We start from the raw sequence: 18,433 nt of genomic DNA on the forward strand, positions 1-18,433 counted from the left end.
GACACGTGTAGGTTAAGACACGTGTAGGTTAACACACGTGTAGGTTAAGACACGTGTAGGTTGACACACGTGTAGGTTAACACACGTGTAGGTTAAGGCACGTGTAGGTTAAGACACGTATAGGTTAACACACGTGTAGGTTAACACACGTGTAGGTTAGCGCACGTGTAGGTTAAGATACGTGTAGGTTGACACATGTGAAGGGTAAGTCACGTGTAGGTTAAGACACGTGTAGGTTAAGACACGTGTAGGTTAAGGCACGTATAGGTTAACACACGTGTAGGTTAGCGCACGTGTAGGTTAAGATACGTGTAGGTTGACACACGTGAAGGGTAAGTCACGTGTAGGTTAAGACACGTGTAGGTTAACACACGTGAAGGGTAAGTCACGTGTAGGTTAAGACACGTGTAGGTATACACACGTGAAGGTTAAGGCACGTGTAGGTGAACACACGTGTAGGTTAACACACGTGTAGGTTAAGGCACGTGTGGGTTAAGATACGTGTAGGTTGACACACGTGAAGGTTAAGGCACGTGTAGGTTAAGACACGCGTAGGTTAAGGCACGTGTAAATTAAGCCACGTTCTTCTCTTCCATTGACATTTTATATTTTCCTGTTTGTAGCAAGTTGTATGATCACTACCACCTGTCCCAAAGCTGTATCCGCGCTTGGAATGTTCACATGTTCACACGTTACTATACTCTATCAAACTCTGAAATATATACTTATCACAATAAGATAAAGAGCACCCGATGTTTTAATATGACACTTAATCTGCCATGGCTAGCTGGTATTACAGCACATCCTTCCAATTGTGGGTGTTCTTTAGCTTGTTTTCAGTAGTAAAAATATATTTGAATATATTGTATGAATTATTCTGTTGCTATTAGTTTTTATTTTATTTTTGTAAATATTTTCCAGTCGCTCCGTGTCCACCGCCACGGTGCTGATGATTCTCGTATGGAAGTAGGTGGGTTTAAGATGGTTTCGTGGCGAGTTGACGTGGACGCTAGGGTTGATGCATTGCTACTGTCTATAGACACAAAATATAAAAATACCTTATGCATATTTAAGTGAGTATGGTTTTACGCCGCCTTTAGCAATATTCCAGCAATACCACGGCAGGGGACACCAGAAATGGGCTTCACAGGGGCACAGTTTACTAATGTAGGGAATCGAACCCGGATCCTGGGCGTGACAAGTAGCGCCTTATCCACTAGGCTACCCAACCCTACCCTTGAATATTTAAACACACAAGCATACAGATGAATGTTAAACAGATCACTGGTCTCCTCAAACGTCTGTACTCATTGTTACACATGTTATACTACCTGGATAGTTCCTGCGTTGGAGCTATCCAGACTGTTTCCGACTGTGTGGTGGGTGATGTTACGTGATGTGAACAACGCCTTCAGCTAGAGGGACATCACCGCCTACCGATGCCTATAAAACCCACACCACATGCGTGGAAGGTATTTGCCATTTCTTGGTACGTGTTATCTCACAGAGCGACCCGATAAAGTTGATTGTTTTCATGAAAAGGTGAGGTGAGGTGAAATGGGGTTTAACGTCGCGTCCAAGATTATTGCACTTATATAGCGACGTGCATGCACGTGTGTGTGTGGCTGCTTTTACTTGTCCGGACTAATCCCGATTTTATAGTGCTAGCATACTGAGATACCATGTCGCAGTTTGACATGGATACCCCTCTCAGACACAGAATACTGACTCCGAGGCGACATTTTAGACCTTTAATGCCGAGTGCCAGACAGGGTAACAACAAGTACCATCTTTTAACGTCTTTTGGTATGACGCGGCCGTGTATCGAACCCTGAACCTTTCGCTCTCTGGGCGGACGCTCTACCACTAGACCATTATTATTTTCTTATCATTGTATCATTGATAAGTACATCCGGCATTAAGTGCCATTTCGCTCGAGTATATATTTAAATAAAATTACAGTATTTCAACAGTTAATTTTTAAGAAAAAAAGAATTCTCTGAAAGGTGGGGTGTTTTTTAAGTCTTGGATTATTTCCGTTACTTCTACAACCAATCTTTTGTATCTATTATCACACATGATGACAGTGCAACCTGAAATTGATTGTATGACATAAATAATGCTTGGCATCTTTGTTTGTTAGTTTGACGTCCCATCACCACATGAACTGACGGGCAAAAGAAAACATACACTTGAAAATTGGATTTGAGCAAAACATACAAACGTGAACTTAGGGTCCAAAACGCAACTATGATACCCGTATCAAACACCATCGAATAACCATTTTTTGTTTTTTTTCCCTTTTAAGCCACCATCAAACATGGTGTATATAGTTCTTTTGCCCGACAGTATAAATGTATCTAGACAATACTACACGGCGAAGTGGTCGTAAAATCTACTGCACAAATCCGTAAACGCACTCGTAACCAACTCGTGTTCTTCCGGGACAAGCCGAATAGCAGGTTACGGAAAGGGGCGAGTGGTGACGAATGCCGTAAACGCAGGGCAGAGCACTACTGGAGTTCGTGATCACCCCACGTGACATAACTGAACTACTGTTCCAAGCTGCGTTAAAACCAACTCACTCACTTGTCACATAGTATAGCCTATGTGTTGAATCGAACTCTGGTGAGTGAGTGAGTGGGTGAGTTTGGTTTTACGCCGCTTTTAGCAATATTCCAGCAATATCATGGCGGGGGACACCAGAAATGGACTTCACACATTGTACCCTTGTCGGGAATAGAACCCGGGTCTTCGGCGTGACGAGCGAACGCTTTAACCACTAGGCTACACGACAGCCCCCGAACTCTGGTCTTCTGCGTGACGAACGAAGGCTTTATAAACTCGGCTACTGAATCGCCATGTTTTAATCAGAGACATGTTATTGTGATTTGAATCCTCTGAATTACCAGTCATATTCTGCCAAGACATGTGATGAACAAAAATGAGACAGTTCTGCATTTCTTCAAAGTTTGATAATGAATGGCGTCATGTTTATATAAAAGGTGTCGTGATAATTGACTAATAAATCGGATCTTTTCCGTGAACTAAATTATTTTCAATCTAATCCCCCGCAGTGAGTGGGCGCGCAGTGAGTGGATCTGCTTCATTCCTTGCCTTTGACAAACCGTTAAAGAGATCCACGACTTCGAGCCACACCCAAGACATAGCAGACACGTGTCAGGCATGTGGATAGTGACACCAAAAGGTGGCACACACAAGCGACACGCCAAATGACGGACCAGGAGACGCATCCAGGGAAAGACCAAAAGACACATCAACGAAAGCATCAAGACAAGTCAGAGAGACACAGAGCAGAGACACGTGTCTATCAGGGGGCTCACGACAAGGGGGCACACTAGCGGCAGAATCAAGATACAGAAAAGGGCGTTCTGATAGGCACAACAGTATCACCAGGCGTGTCAGTGGAAGAATCAAGGGACACAACAAGGGGCGTACTGATAGACACAACAGTATCACCAGGCGTGTCAGTGGAAGAATCAAGGGAGATAACAAGGAGCGTACTGATAGGCACAGCACTATCAACAGACATGTCAGTAGAAGAATCAAGGGAGACAACAAGGGGCGTACTGATAGGCACAGCACTATCAACAGACATGTCAGTAGAAGAATCAAGGGAGACAGCAAGGGGCGCACTGATAGGCACAGCCCTATCACCAGGCGTGTCAGTAGAAGAATCAAGGGAGACAACAAGGGGCGCACTGATAGGCACAGCCCTATCACCAGGCATGTCAGTAGAAGAATCAAGGGAGACAACAAGGGGCGTACTGATAGACACAACACTATCACCAGGCATGTCAGTAGAAGAATCAAGGGAGACAACAAGGGGCGTACTGATAGGAACAACAGTATCACCAGGCGTGTCAATAGAAGAATCAAGGGAGACAAGAAGGGGCGTACTGATAGGCACAGCCCTATCACCAGGCGTGTCAATAGAAGAATCAAGGGAGACAAGAAGGGGCGCACTGATAGGCACAGCACTATCACCAGGCGTGTCAGTAGAAGAATCAAGGGAGACAACAAGGGGCGCACTGATAGGCACAGCCCTATCACCAGGCATGTCAGTAGAAGAATCAAGGGAGACAACAAGGGGCGTACTGATAGGCACAGCACTATCACCAGGCGTGTCAATAGAAGAATCAAGGGAGACAAGAAGGGGCGTACTGATAGGCACAGCACTATCACCAGGCGTGTCAATAGAAGAATCAAGGGAGACAAGAAGGGGCGCACTTATAGGCACAGCCCTATCACCAGGCGTGTCAGTAGAAGAATCAAGGGAGACAACAAGGGGCGTACTGATAGGAACAACAGTATCACCAGGCGTGTCAGTAGAAGAATCAAGGGAGACAACAAGGGGCGTACTGATAGACACAACAGTATCACCAGGCGTGTCAGTAGAAGAATCAAGGGAGACAACAAGGGGCGTACTGATAGACACAACACTATCACCAGGCGTGTCAGTAGAAGAATCAAGGGAGACAACAAGGGGCGTACTGATAGACACAACACTATCACCAGGCGTGTCAGTAGAAGAATCAAGGGAGACAACAAGGGGCGTACTGATAGGAACAACAGTATCACCAGGCGTGTCAGTAGAAGAATCAAGGGAGACAACAAGGGGCGTACTGATAGGCACAGCCCTATCACCAGGCGTGTCAGTAGAAGAATCAAGGGAGACAACAAGGGGCGCACTGATAGGAACAACAGTATCACCAGGCGTGTCAGTAGAAGAATCAAGGGAGACAACAAGGGGCGTACTGATAGACACAACAGTATCACCAGGCGTGTCAGTAGAAGAATCAAGGGAGACAACAAGGGGCGTACTGATAGACACAACACTATCACCAGGCGTGTCAGTAGAAGAATCAAGGGAGACAACAAGGGGCGTACTGATAGGCATAGCACTATCACCAGGCGTGTCAGTAGAAGAATCAAGGGAGACAACAAGGGGCGCACTGATAGGAACAACAGTATCACCAGGCATGTCAGTAGAAGAATCAAGGGAGACAAGAAGGGGAGTACTGATAGACACAACACTATCACCAGGCGTGTCAGTAGAAGAATCAAGGGAGACAAGAAGGGGAGTACTGATAGGCACAACAGTATCACCAGGCATGTCAGTAGAAGAATCAAGGGAGACAACAAGGGGCGTACTGATAGGCACAACAGTATCACCAGGCATGTCAGTAGAAGAATCAAGGGAGACAAGAAGGGGAGTACTGATAGGCATAGCACTATCACCAGGCGTGTCAGTAGAAGAATCAAGGGAGACAAGAAGGGGAGTACTGATAGGCACAGCACTATCACCAGGCGTGTCAGTAGAAGAATCAAGGGAGACAAGAAGGGACGTACTGATAGGCACAACAGTATCACCAGGCATGTCAGTAGAAGAATCAAGGGAGACAAGAAGGGGAGTACTGATAGGCATAGCACTATCACCAGGCGTGTCAGTAGAAGAATCAAGGGAGACAAGAAGGGGAGTACTGATAGGCACAGCACTATCACCAGGCGTGTCAGTAGAAGAATCAAGGGAGACAAGAAGGGACGTACTGATAGGCACAGCCCTATCACCAGGCGTGTCAGTAGAAGAATCAAGGGAGACAAGAAGGGGCGCACTGATAGGAACAACAGTATCACCAGGCATGTCAGTAGAAGAATCAAGGGAGACAACAAGGGGCGCACTGATAGGAACAACAGTATCACCAGACATGTCAGTAGAAGAATCAAGGGAGACAACAAGGGGCGTACTGATAGACACAACAGTATCACCAGGCGTGTCAGTAGAAGAATCAAGGGAGACAACAAGGGGAGTTTTAACTGACACATCAGTGGAAGGCACGGGCAAAAGGACGATTCAAGGGAAGGGTCGACAGGCATATCAAGGAAAGCAACAAGAGGTCAAGGGAAAGTTCATGAGGCTAGTCCGGGGGATCGACCATGCTAAACACCATGGGGCACCATGTTTTATCTAAAAAGACCTAAATACACTAGCCATTGTCAGCTGTCTAATAGCAACACACCGTATGTTTCCGTCGCTATGATTCACATCATGTATAGTTACTGTACTTCGAGCGCCCATTACCTCAGAGGCTGTATTGCCGGTATCTGGACAGGCCCAGACAGAGCAGTTAATGTGACACTGGGATGTTGTATTTACTGTAATGGTATTATTAAGCGGCATTTAGAAGTTGTAATGACATATACTACAGCATTGACTTAAGGATTAAAATGCAATAAAATATAGAAATATCGCCATCATCAGCTTTTCGAACGACCTTGAAATATTGGGTGCCCATTCTGCTCAGGATTCTCCATGGTGACACTTGTTTCAAAGGGGATGTTAAATATGCACTAACAAAAGTACATAAATACGTACAAATCCCAAATGTGATGAGAAATGAGTAAAAAATGCGATTCAATTGTGTTTACCACGGCGGACAAGAATTTCAGATACCACAGTTTAGAGACACCTTTTTTGAAACAGTAAATAAAATAGTCAGCACCATTTACTTTGTTGTTTGGTTAAAAGACACGTGAAAACAACTGCGGAGCGTTAGACAGACCACGTGCACAGTGCCATAAGATAACACGATGAACTGATCAACTCAATATGCCCCACACAAAGTGGGAAGTTATAAAAAATAGGAAAGGCTGTGTTCAAATTCGGAACAAACTAATGCTACAACGTAGGTAAAAATGTCTGACTCTCTGCCATGCTGCCCTTATTACGAAACTTTATATAGACATTATTCTGTATTCGAATTGGGGAAATCAAATACACAAAAGGGTCAGGTTGAATCTTGACTTTGAAGAAAAAATCTTTTATCTTTCATGTCGACACACTAGTTATTCTCGCTTCAATATTACATAGCACAATGGTACACCAAAAGGAAAGTATCTTCTATCCAAATACAGTCCCATTACAACGTGATTATGTAGTCATAATACAGAGTAGAAATGTCTGTCTATTCAATATTCTTACACCTTTCATGCCATAGTGTCTAATGTATACACCTACAATACGATCACACTGAAGCGACGTTTCAGTCAGCACCCATCATACAGGTCCTCTTTGTATGCTGCCTGACTTTGTATGTGTAGGTGCAAAGTCGCTACGAATCAGCTGTGGCACTTGTTTTTTCAGAACGTATATGTAAGTATTCCTAACTTTGCAGTTCGAGCTTTGTTACAAAACATGATGTGGACAGTGTCCCTATACTATTGACACCTTTAATTCATCTCATGTGGAGACCGCCTCCCTGGTCTAATGGTAGGGCGTCCGCTCGGAGAGCGGAAGGTCCGGGGTTCGATACTCGGCCGCGTCATACCAAAAGACTTTAAAAGATGGTACTTATTGTTACCCTGTCTGGCGCTCGGCATTAAGGGGCTAAAACAAGGACTGGTCGGCTCGGAGTCAGTATACTGTGTCTGAGTGGGGTATTCATGTTAAACTGCGGCATGGTATCTCAGTGAGCTAGCACTATAAATCGGCATTAGTCCGGAATAGTACAAACAGACACACACACACACACACACACACGTGCATGCATGTCGCTATATAAGTGCAATAATTTTGGACGCGACGTTAAACCCATTTTCACCTTTCTCCTCATCTCAAGTGGGTGAAATCATGTCCATATGTTTTTGATATAATGAGGCATGTTAATTCAAGTTGTGGTTGTATCGCTGATTACTCAAATTATATTGGCACTATCTTGGCAATCAGTGTGTAATTATCTTCGTGTTCATTCACTTACTTCATCCACCGACTCCCTGAGTAGTGTCCACTTTCAGTTGGAGACTGAGTTCATGCCAGTACAAACACGGCCGAATACTACATGACTCACCGAAGGAGAGGCCTACATGGTTACATGTTCAAGAACAACACATTTGAAAAAAAAATAGAAATCGATGGAAAGTTATTGGGCCTTGACGATCTCGGTCGCACTGGAACGGATAACGATCAGAAAAGGCTTAAGAAAGAAGAAGAATCCCTGTCCTTTGTTGTGAAGGAATTCCGGAACACAACCAAACGAGACATGCTGATGGCATTAAACGAAGGTATGGGGTACAAGGAAGTTCTGTAGTAATGTCAGTTCGTTCTTCAGGGCGCGGTGGGATAGCCTAGTGGTTAAAGCGTTCGCTCGTCGCGCCGAAGACCCGGGTTTGATGCAATTTCCTATTTTGACTTCTACCATATGTTCACATATATTTTCAAGTGAACAATTGACGTTCCTTTGCATGTGTTTGTGACGGGTGTCACCTTTTCGCGAACACATGGTATGATCACTATATAGCGGTACTTAACACATGCTCATGATATATAGTCTGAACGTACAGCCGCCTTTTCTTTCAGTAGATATTTCTTATGACTATGGAAATGGTTCTGTCAATTTATTAACCTTATTAACGCCTACCTTCTACATCTATTTTGGGGGGCACGGGTGACCCAGTCGCACTCAGCAATATCCCAGCTATATGACCACGGACTGTTAATAATCGAGTCCGGACCAGACAGTCCAGTGATTGATATCATCAGCATCTATCCACGCAATTGGGATACGATGACATGCATCAACCAGGTCAGCGAGCCTGACCACCCGATCCCGTTAGTCACCTCTTACGACAAGCGTAGTCGCCGTTTACAGCAAGCAGGGGTTGCTGAAGACCTATCCTACCCCGGATCTTCACGGGTGTGTTTGCTTGTAAGAAGGACACGATTTGGTTATTGCTTATAACACGGCAGTGGCAAATATTGTGTGATGATGTCGGGTGTTGATTGAAATACAGTAAACTACGGTTATAACGAACACGCTTATAACGAACTGACGGATATAACGAACTAATTTTTTGGTCCCGACTATTTGCTGCAGTTATGTTGTATATATGCTTATAACGAACTACGGTTATAACGAACTAAAATTAGAAGTCCCTTTGAGTTCGTTATAACCGTAGTTTACTGTGCTCTCTCTTAGGATGCGTAGATAAACATGGACCTTGGAAGATATCGCGAACACAAGCTGCCTTTGTTTATCAGAACGTAGTCATATTGCTCAGGGAATCAGGATCCATACCTATGATCGTTGCTCATAATATTATTCAGTGGTATTTTCTGGTCCAGACTCGATCGTTTAAAGGCCGCTGTCATATAGATGGGATATTGCTGAGAGCGGCGTTAAAAAACCAGACACTCACTCATTTGTTACATTCGAAATGTGTTATTCGTATTTACTGTATTATTAATTTTGGGCTACAAATTGTAACAAAACGGTATAAGACACCCTAGCTATTGTACTTCTACCACGTGTGGCCCTGTGGCTATTCCGGGTTATGACGGGTCTCTAGCAACCATACTTGTGAAGGCGACTAAATGGATCGCGGTCACTTTGTTGATTGCCAACACTCAGTCCTTGTGTGATACACATGTATATATTGCCAACATTCAGTCCTTGTGTGATACCCATGCATATATTGCCAACATTCAGTCCTTGTGTGATACACATGTATTTATTGCCAACATTCAGTCCTTGTGTGATACACATGCATATATTGCCAACATTCAGTCCTAGTGTGATACACATGCATATATTGCCAACATTCAGTCCTTGTGTGATACATCTACATACATGTATATTCCCAGCATTCAACCCTCGCGTGATATACCTACATATATTCCCAGCATTCAACCCTCGTGTGATACACTAAGTCTTACATTTATTCCCAGCATTCAACCCTCGCGTGATACACCTACATATATTCCCAGCATTCAACCCTCGCGTGATACACCTATATATATGCCCAGCATTCAACCCTCGCATAATACACCAACATATATTCCCAGCATTCAACCCTCGCATAATACACCAACATATATTCCCAGCATTCAACCCTCGCGTAATACACCAACATATATTCCCAGCATTCAACCCTCGCGTGATTCACCAACATATATTCCCAGCATTCAACCCTCGAGTAATACATCTACATATATTCCCAGCATTCAACCCTCGCGTGATACACCAACATATATTCCCAGCATTCAACCCTCGCGTAATACACGTACATATATTCCCAGCTTTCAACCCTCGAGTAATACACCAACATAGATTCCCAGCATATACATATTCCTCTTCCTTAATATTTCGTCACAGATAAACTGTTCAGATAACATACATAGTTTCAACTGCCTTGTCAAGTGGTTTCAATCGTACTGTGTCTGAATGGCGCTACTTTACACCATTGAGAACACCGAGCATGCACGCCTTTCCTCGGGAATCCATCTATTTATAGATCTACGTCAAGTTGAGGCGCTTTCTGCATATGACACGTGTAAGTCCACAGAAGGGATCCGTCTGTTGATCAGGTAAGAATATCTCTTATAGACCCCAGAACATATACATATGCTCATTCCATTCTCAGCTCTGAAATAAGACCTGATTGTTCCTGAATAGCCGAGGGTTTCCTTCACAAAATATTTAATTTGTATAACTTAATTATGTATAACTTTATTTCAGGGACGATATGTTAGTATAAGGTAAGACAAGATTGTTATTTCAACGGTATATTGAAAGCACTAAAATCAGTCACGAATCGGTTCGTGACAATACACGGAAAGACGCAACACATTGCATAACCCAGATACTATTATCTGGGCGACTACTTGCGATAGTGTGTAGTGGATAAATTCGCGGGACGTTCACGTAATGTCATATCACTAGTTTGCTCAGCAAAATACAGAGAGAAGCCAGGGTGCAGGGGCCCCGCTGGGTCCAGGGCTAAGCCCTGTGTGTGTGTGTGTGTCGGTGTGTGTGTGGGGGGGGGGGGGGGGGGGGGGGGTGAGTGGGGCTGGTGGTTTTGAATGATTTTTCTCGCCGTGTTGGTTTGGTTGCAATCGCGATAAATCGAAAGGGGAAGGCGTTTCAAAATATTTTTTTCTACATTTTATATGAATGCTCGAGAATTTCTCGACCTTGCGTGTGAGCGTGACACAGGTGATAACTGCGAGAGACTCAGGCGAGATGCGTGTGAGTTGACAAGTATGCGAGCTTGTAAACACTGCACTAGCTCCGGCGGATCCAGAGGCTGCAGTGGGTGCACACTGCCCCCTCTTTCTCAGATACATTACATCCCCAACTTCTTATATTTTCATAATCCTGGGTCCCCCTGTGACTAGGTGCCTCTATGTTGTGAATAAGTAGTGTCCCACTTTTACGATCCGACAGACCCGTGAAGATCCGAGGTAGAATAGGTCTTCAGCAACCTATACTTGTCGTAAGAGGCGACTAACGGGATCGGGTGGTCAGGTTCGCTGACTTGGTGGATATATTTGCGTGGATCGATGCTCATGATATCATTCACTGGATTGTCTGATTCAGACTCGATTATTTACAGACCGCCGTCATAAAGCTGGAATATTGCTGAGTGCAGAGTTATACAACAAACCAAACCAAACTGCTATCCGACATATATATTCTGGTCGGTAATGCATACCTGCGATACTCGCCTTCATGCTCCAATGCTGAATTTGCACAAGCTTTCATAATCTTCCTTTTAAATGCAAATGACATAATATTGAGGTAGTGTTTAGTCGCCCTTGTCCCCAAACCATATGTCCTTTAATGCTGCTAAACCTTGCCTTTGCAAATGTAAAAGCGGCGGGTTTACTGCCAAGCCAGCTGTGTCTGAAAATAGTAGCAACCACCGATACAGCCAACATTTCGGTGCTCGTGTCTGTGTAGTTACGTCACTCATATAAATCGAGGTCACGTGACCAAGTCCTCAAGCGTGTCCAAGGCTGAGCAGAGTTGCGTCCCCTTTAGGCCGACCAGAAACGTATCATCATTGGTTCGAAACCAAGTCGCCGTGATTATATTGTCAGCACCATACCCGTGCACATGGACTTCACCAAAGTGCACCCTTTTCGCGAACACCTCGTGTCATCACTGATTTTCAGTGATCCATGCATGTAAATTTCACCGTTATTTTCCCTCTAACACCCAATGGAATCTGTTTCGGATAATCGAGACTGGTTTTTCTCTGGCGTTGACGTGTTATATGTACTACAACACCTTAACGAAAATGTCCGATATATGACAAACGCGAACAAATATTGTTGCTATCAAATTGAGTATTCTTATAATTGCGGTGGTTCACATGCTTTAGTTTGGTTTTATTGTTGTGACCGTGTTTTGATTTTTTTAGCCGAACGTACTCAACAAAGACCATGGCTTCAAGTCACACTTACCCAATGAAACACAAACAGAAAAGTATTGCCTATATCATCAACAACTTCGTCTTTGATGGAAATGAAAGAAAGGGCAGCGACGTTGACGAACAGAAATTAATTAAGACGTTTACAGCCTTGTCATTCGATGTGAAGTCAGTCCGAAATCAGACACGAGAACAGATGGTGAAACTATTAGAAAAAGGTAAATCTGTTACAAAAAAAAGCACGAAAAAATTGATTATCCTCAGGTTTTACACTGCGATTTAACATGTTCACTGTACGTGTTGGGTGTTCTGTAAGATACTATTTTGGGGGACCAAAATAATTGTTTTGCTTCCCCTTCCACAGAAAAAAAATGTTTTAAATATTCTGTTTCAAACAAAAAACAAAGCTCGGGAATATTATTGTAATGTTATGGCAAACATTCCATACTTTAGCAGCCTTTGTAAGACAGCGTATGGAAGTATGTTATGTTACAGGTCTTTGTGTCGAGATCTGAAAGATATTTTTATTCCAGTTTCCAGAGATATTCACAAGGACAGCGACTGTTTTGTCTGCGTGATTCTGTCGCACGGGGAGGAGGACAAGGTCCATGGTACAGATGGTCCAGTGGAGGTCACCAAACTCTTGGCTCCATTCAGAGGAGATCGCTGCTCAGCTCTGGCCGGAAAACCCAAACTTTTCTTCATTCAAGTACGTACCATGCCCATGTTGTGTGGTGCATCCATGGCCCCAATCCACAAAATGAGTGAGTGAGTATGGTTTAACGCCGCTTTTAGCAATATTCCAGCAATATCACGGCGGGGGACACCAGAAATGGGCTTCACACATTGTAGTGGTTAAAGCGTTCGCTCGTCACGCCGAAGACCCGGGTTCGATTCCCGACATGGGTACAATGTATGAAGCCCATTTCTGGTGTCCCCCGTCGTGATATTGCTGGAATATTGCTAAAAGCGGCGTAGAACCATACACACACACACTCAGAAAGTTTGGGAGATGTGGGAAAAGGGCACACTGTTTTTCCCAAATTTAAATGTGTGGAGAACTTTGTGTACATATTGGTATGAAGATAATCAAATTTATCTAACTGTTTAACAGCTCGCCTGTTTTCTTTCTTACTCGTACACTTGCAGTTTTGAACTTTTCTCATGGTTACTCGGACTTCACGTTTTTAAGTTGAGTAGCATTTTATCCAAGTTTAAGCCCAGGGCTTCAAAACGAAAGGTGACAAAACCTTGATAGGACGAATGAATATCCCACGTGTAGTGAAACAACACTCACACATAGAATGAGAGCAACACTTTAACATAAGACAGGATTTCCTTTTTAGCTAAAAAATTATGAGCAAAAACACGTTCATATTTGAATGACTCCTGTCGAAAAAGTAACAGCAAACCAATATCACAGTTATTCGTGTTTGCTAAATGCGTTATAAAAAATGTGACAATGAGTATTCTGAATATCACTTGCACCAAGGGGCCAATGGTGTCCTGTAAATGTAATATTGGTGCAATATTGGTGCTAAGTGGCCATATATAGAAGCAGGCGACAACACATCTTGAAGATCACCCGGTATTGGAGATCAATCAATGTTTCAGTGGGCTTAAACAACGTTTTATGTTTCCGTTTTTAAGCCCATGGGCTAAATACAGAGGGGACGTAAAAACGTGCAGTTCCGGTAAGTATATAATTGCATATGGCTAAATAAGTGGCAGATGTTGAGGGCTATGAATACGCAATGCCATCTAGAAAGTGGTCAAATGTAACAAATGTTATATTTGGGATAACACTTTCTTAGTAAAGTACAGATTCTCGTACTTTTTTGGGTTGAGTCCCGTCCGGGATTCGAACCCACACTTGCCAGAGTGAGGCACCTAATCGCCAGCACTCAAAGTCAGCGATCTAGCCCGCTTAGCCACCGAGGCTTCCACAAAATGAAAGTCCGAGAACTGGACGGGACTCAACCCAAAAAAGTACGAGAATCTGTACTTTACTAAGAAAGTGTTATCCCAAGTATAACATTTGTTAACTGTTGAGGGCCCTTTATATTTCAAGCATACACACAAGTACAGTAAACTACGGTTATAACGAACACGCTTATAACGAACTGACGGATATAACGAACAACTTTTTTGGTCCCGACTTTTGGCTGTACTTATGCTGTATATATGCTTATAACGAACTACAGTTAAACGAACTAAAATTAGTAGTCCCTTTGAGTTCGTTATAACCGTACTTTACTGTAGCTGTTCAAGCGTAAATACAATTATCGAGTACTTTCCTAACAGTACACTGCCGGGAAAAAGAAATACATCTATACACTTGAAAGTTTTATTCGACCAACAAATTACAAACGTTATCAAAACGTTACTAGTTTGAAAACACTCAGCGAAACACAGCAAACGTAAAATCCAAAACACAACTATGATACCCATATCAAATGAGTCACCATCGAATAACCATTTAGCCACAATAAAACAAAGTTTTTTAGCCCGGCAAGACCGCACCGCACCGCACCGCACCGCACCGCACCGCACCGCACCGCACCTCACCTCACCTCACCTCACCTCACCGCACCGCACCGCACCGCACCGCACCACACCGCACCACACAAACACTCACGCCCATGCACACACGCACACAAACCAAACACACCATATACAAAATAGATGCAAATATGAAAATAGAATAAACATAAACAGATTTGGATTGAATGATGGTGAGGATGATGTTGTATTCAGGCATGTCGCGGGACACAGTACGATGATGGCGCAGATGCCCTTGGTGTAAAAGGGGATGGGCCTGGAGGGGAGGATGCAGACATGGATGTTGAGGATGAACTAGTGACCTACAGGATACCAAGAGAGGCTGATTTCCTCATCGCCTACTCCAGTGTCAGAGGTGAGTGGACAAACATCCTGTAAACAACGACACTACACATAAGAGATAGGATACATATGTTAGAAAACTTGGAATCCATGCTCTGTCCAGGACGAATTTCATATCTACTTTTCCCATTAAACTTAACTATTTTATATAAAAAGGGATTTTCATGACCGAATCGTGCTTTTCATAGAACTCCTTAAGTCCACCTTGAATGTTTTGAAAATATCAAAACAAATTGCTTAAAGATCTTTTATTTGCAATCAGACAATAATGTTATCTTTGAATTTGGTATCATGACTATAGCCTACTGATGTCAAGTACTTTCATGTATACAAGGTGTCATAAGGCTTCGGGTCATGCCTGTAACATACCACTATCCAGTAGTATAATGTATACATTGTGTCATTAGGTTTCAGAGTATCGTATGTAACATACCACTATCCAGTAGTATAATGTATACATTCTGCCATTAGTTTTCAGAGTATTGTATGTAACATACCGCTTTCCAGTATTATAATGTATACAAGGTGTCATAAGGCTTCAGAGTACTGTATGTAACATACCACAATTTAGTAGTATAATGTATGCATTGTGCCATATGGTTTCAGATGCTTGTACATTTGTTTGTTTGGTTGTTGTTTAACGCTGCACAATATTCCAGTTATATGACGACGGTCTGTAAATAATCGAGCCTGGACCAGACAATCCAGTGATTAATATCATGAGCATCGATCCGCGCAATTGGGATCGTTGACATGCATCAACCAAGTCAGCGAGCCTGACCACCCTATCCCTCTTACGACAAGCATAGTCGCCTTTTACGGCAAGCATGGGTTGCTGAAGACAGGGCTTCTTGTATGTGAGGTACCACTTTCCAGTAGTATAATCTATACAAGGTGTCTTTAGGTTTCAGAGTCTTGTATGTCACACACCACTATCCAGTAGTATAATGTATACAAGGTGTCATATGATTTCATGGTCATGTCTTTAACATACCACTATCCAGTAGTATAATCTTATCAAGGTGCCATACGGTTTCACGTTCAAGTCCGTAACATGCCAATATGCAGTATTACAGATCTAAAATCTGTTTATATATAACTTAGATTCAGATTCTATATATGTAGAATATTCGTATCTTTTTTTTCACAGGATATCGTGCATGGCGTAACGAAGGGAAAGGCTCCTGGTTCATCCAGACGTTATGCAAGGTCCTCGAAGAACACAGCGAGAAACTTGACCTGTTGACCATGATGACCCGAGTCAATCACACGGTGGCCTTCGATTTTACCTCACAGGGCAGAGCAAACAAAAAGAAACAGATTCCGTGCATCACGTCCATGTTGACCAAGGATCTCTTCTTTCGAAAGACATGAACATGAAAATACATTATTCTCCTCCGATAGAGGATTAATGATGGAGAAACAATATGTCATACAAGGTATCATAAGGTTTCAGGTTCATGGCTGTAACATACCACTTTCCAGAAGTATAATGTTTATATTGTGTCATAAGGTTTCAGAGTATTGTATGTAACATACCACTATCCAGTAGTATAATGTATACATTGTGTCATAAGGTTTCAGAGTATTGTATGTAACATACCACTATCCAGTAGTATAATGTATACAAGGTGTCATAAGGCTTCAGGTTCAGGCCTGTAACATACCACTTTCCAGTAGTATAATGTATACATTGTGTCATGAGGTTTCATTGTATTGTATGTAACATACCTTCATCCAGTAGTATAATGTATACATTGTGCCTCCGATAGAGGATTAATGATGGAGAAACAATCTGTCAGGCGACTCATTACATTGTTGAAATAAACATTTATACCACTGATGTATATCGTTTATTCTCTTGAAAAACACCAACCAGTATCATTCAGCATAAAGTCCATACAATCACGAATGTGTGGACATCATCATTTGAATCTAGATAAAACAGACGTAAGGATGTGAGTGTCCAAACATACTGTACAGTGACAACTTTTGTTTATTTGTTGTTTAACGCTGCACTCAGCAATACTCCAGCTATATGGCGGCGGTCTGTAAATAATCGAGTCTGGACCAGACAATCCAGTGATTAATATCACTGGGCATCGATCCACGCAATTGGGATCGATGATATGCATCAACCAAGTCAGCCAGCCTGACCACCCGATCCCGTTAGTCGCCTTATACGACATGCATAGTCGCCTTTTACGGCAAGCATGGGTTGCTGAAGACCTATTCTACCCCAGATCATCAAGGGTAACAGCGACACTGAAGATATGACACAGATGTCAGAAACTTGGAATACATGTTCTGAATGAATTTCAGACCTATTTTTTTCATTAAACTTAACTGTTCTATATACCAAGGGTATTTGTATCACCGTTACATGCCTGTTGATAGTATTTCTTCAGTCCGCCTTGACTGTTTTGAAAATATCATAAGTAATTGCTTGATAGCTCTTTAATTTGCAATCAGGTAAACGTGTTATCTTTGAATGGTTCTTGATACTACTGCCATGAATGTGTGGATATCATCATTTGGAGAGAGAACATCCAGACGTATTGATATGGGAACTGAAAGATTTATCAAAGTGTTCTCGTCAACTCTTCATTTGCAAATGTTGTGACAATAAGAAACTACCAAATCACTTGGCAGACGCAAATACGACCTTGAAGACCTGATAATGATAACAGCACAAAGAACACGATAATAAAGAACCGGGAGCACATCTTCGGTCCAAAATTAAGTGTCATTCACAGAAGGAATTCGTGCAGATCTCTGGGTACCACCTTATGAGATATATATGTATAAATGTATGATGTATATGCTGGGTACTACCTCTATGTGAGGTGTGTATGTATGAATGTATGATGTATATGCTGGGCACCACCTCTATGTCAGGTATGTATGTATAAATGTATGATGTATATGCTGGGCACCACCTCTATGTCAGGTGTGTATGTATAAATGTATGATGTATATGCTGGGCACCACCTCTATGTCAGGTATGTATGTATAAATGTATGATGTATATGCTGGGCACCACCTCTATGTGTCAGGTATGTATGTATTAATGAATGATGCATATGCTGGGCACCACCTCTATGTGTCAGGTATGTATGTATAAATGTATGATGTATATGCTGGGCACCACCTCTATGTCAGGTATGTATGTATAAATGTATGATGTATATGCTGGGCACCACCTCTATGTCAGGTGTGTATGTATAAATGTATGATGTATATGCTGGGCACCACCTCTATGTCAGGTATGTATGTATAAATGTATGATGTATATGCT

This window comes from Haliotis cracherodii, unplaced genomic scaffold (assembly GCF_022045235.1).
Source record: "Haliotis cracherodii isolate W230 unplaced genomic scaffold, xgHalCrac1.p SCAF_2, whole genome shotgun sequence".
Taxonomy (NCBI): Eukaryota; Metazoa; Mollusca; class Gastropoda; order Lepetellida; family Haliotidae; genus Haliotis; species Haliotis cracherodii.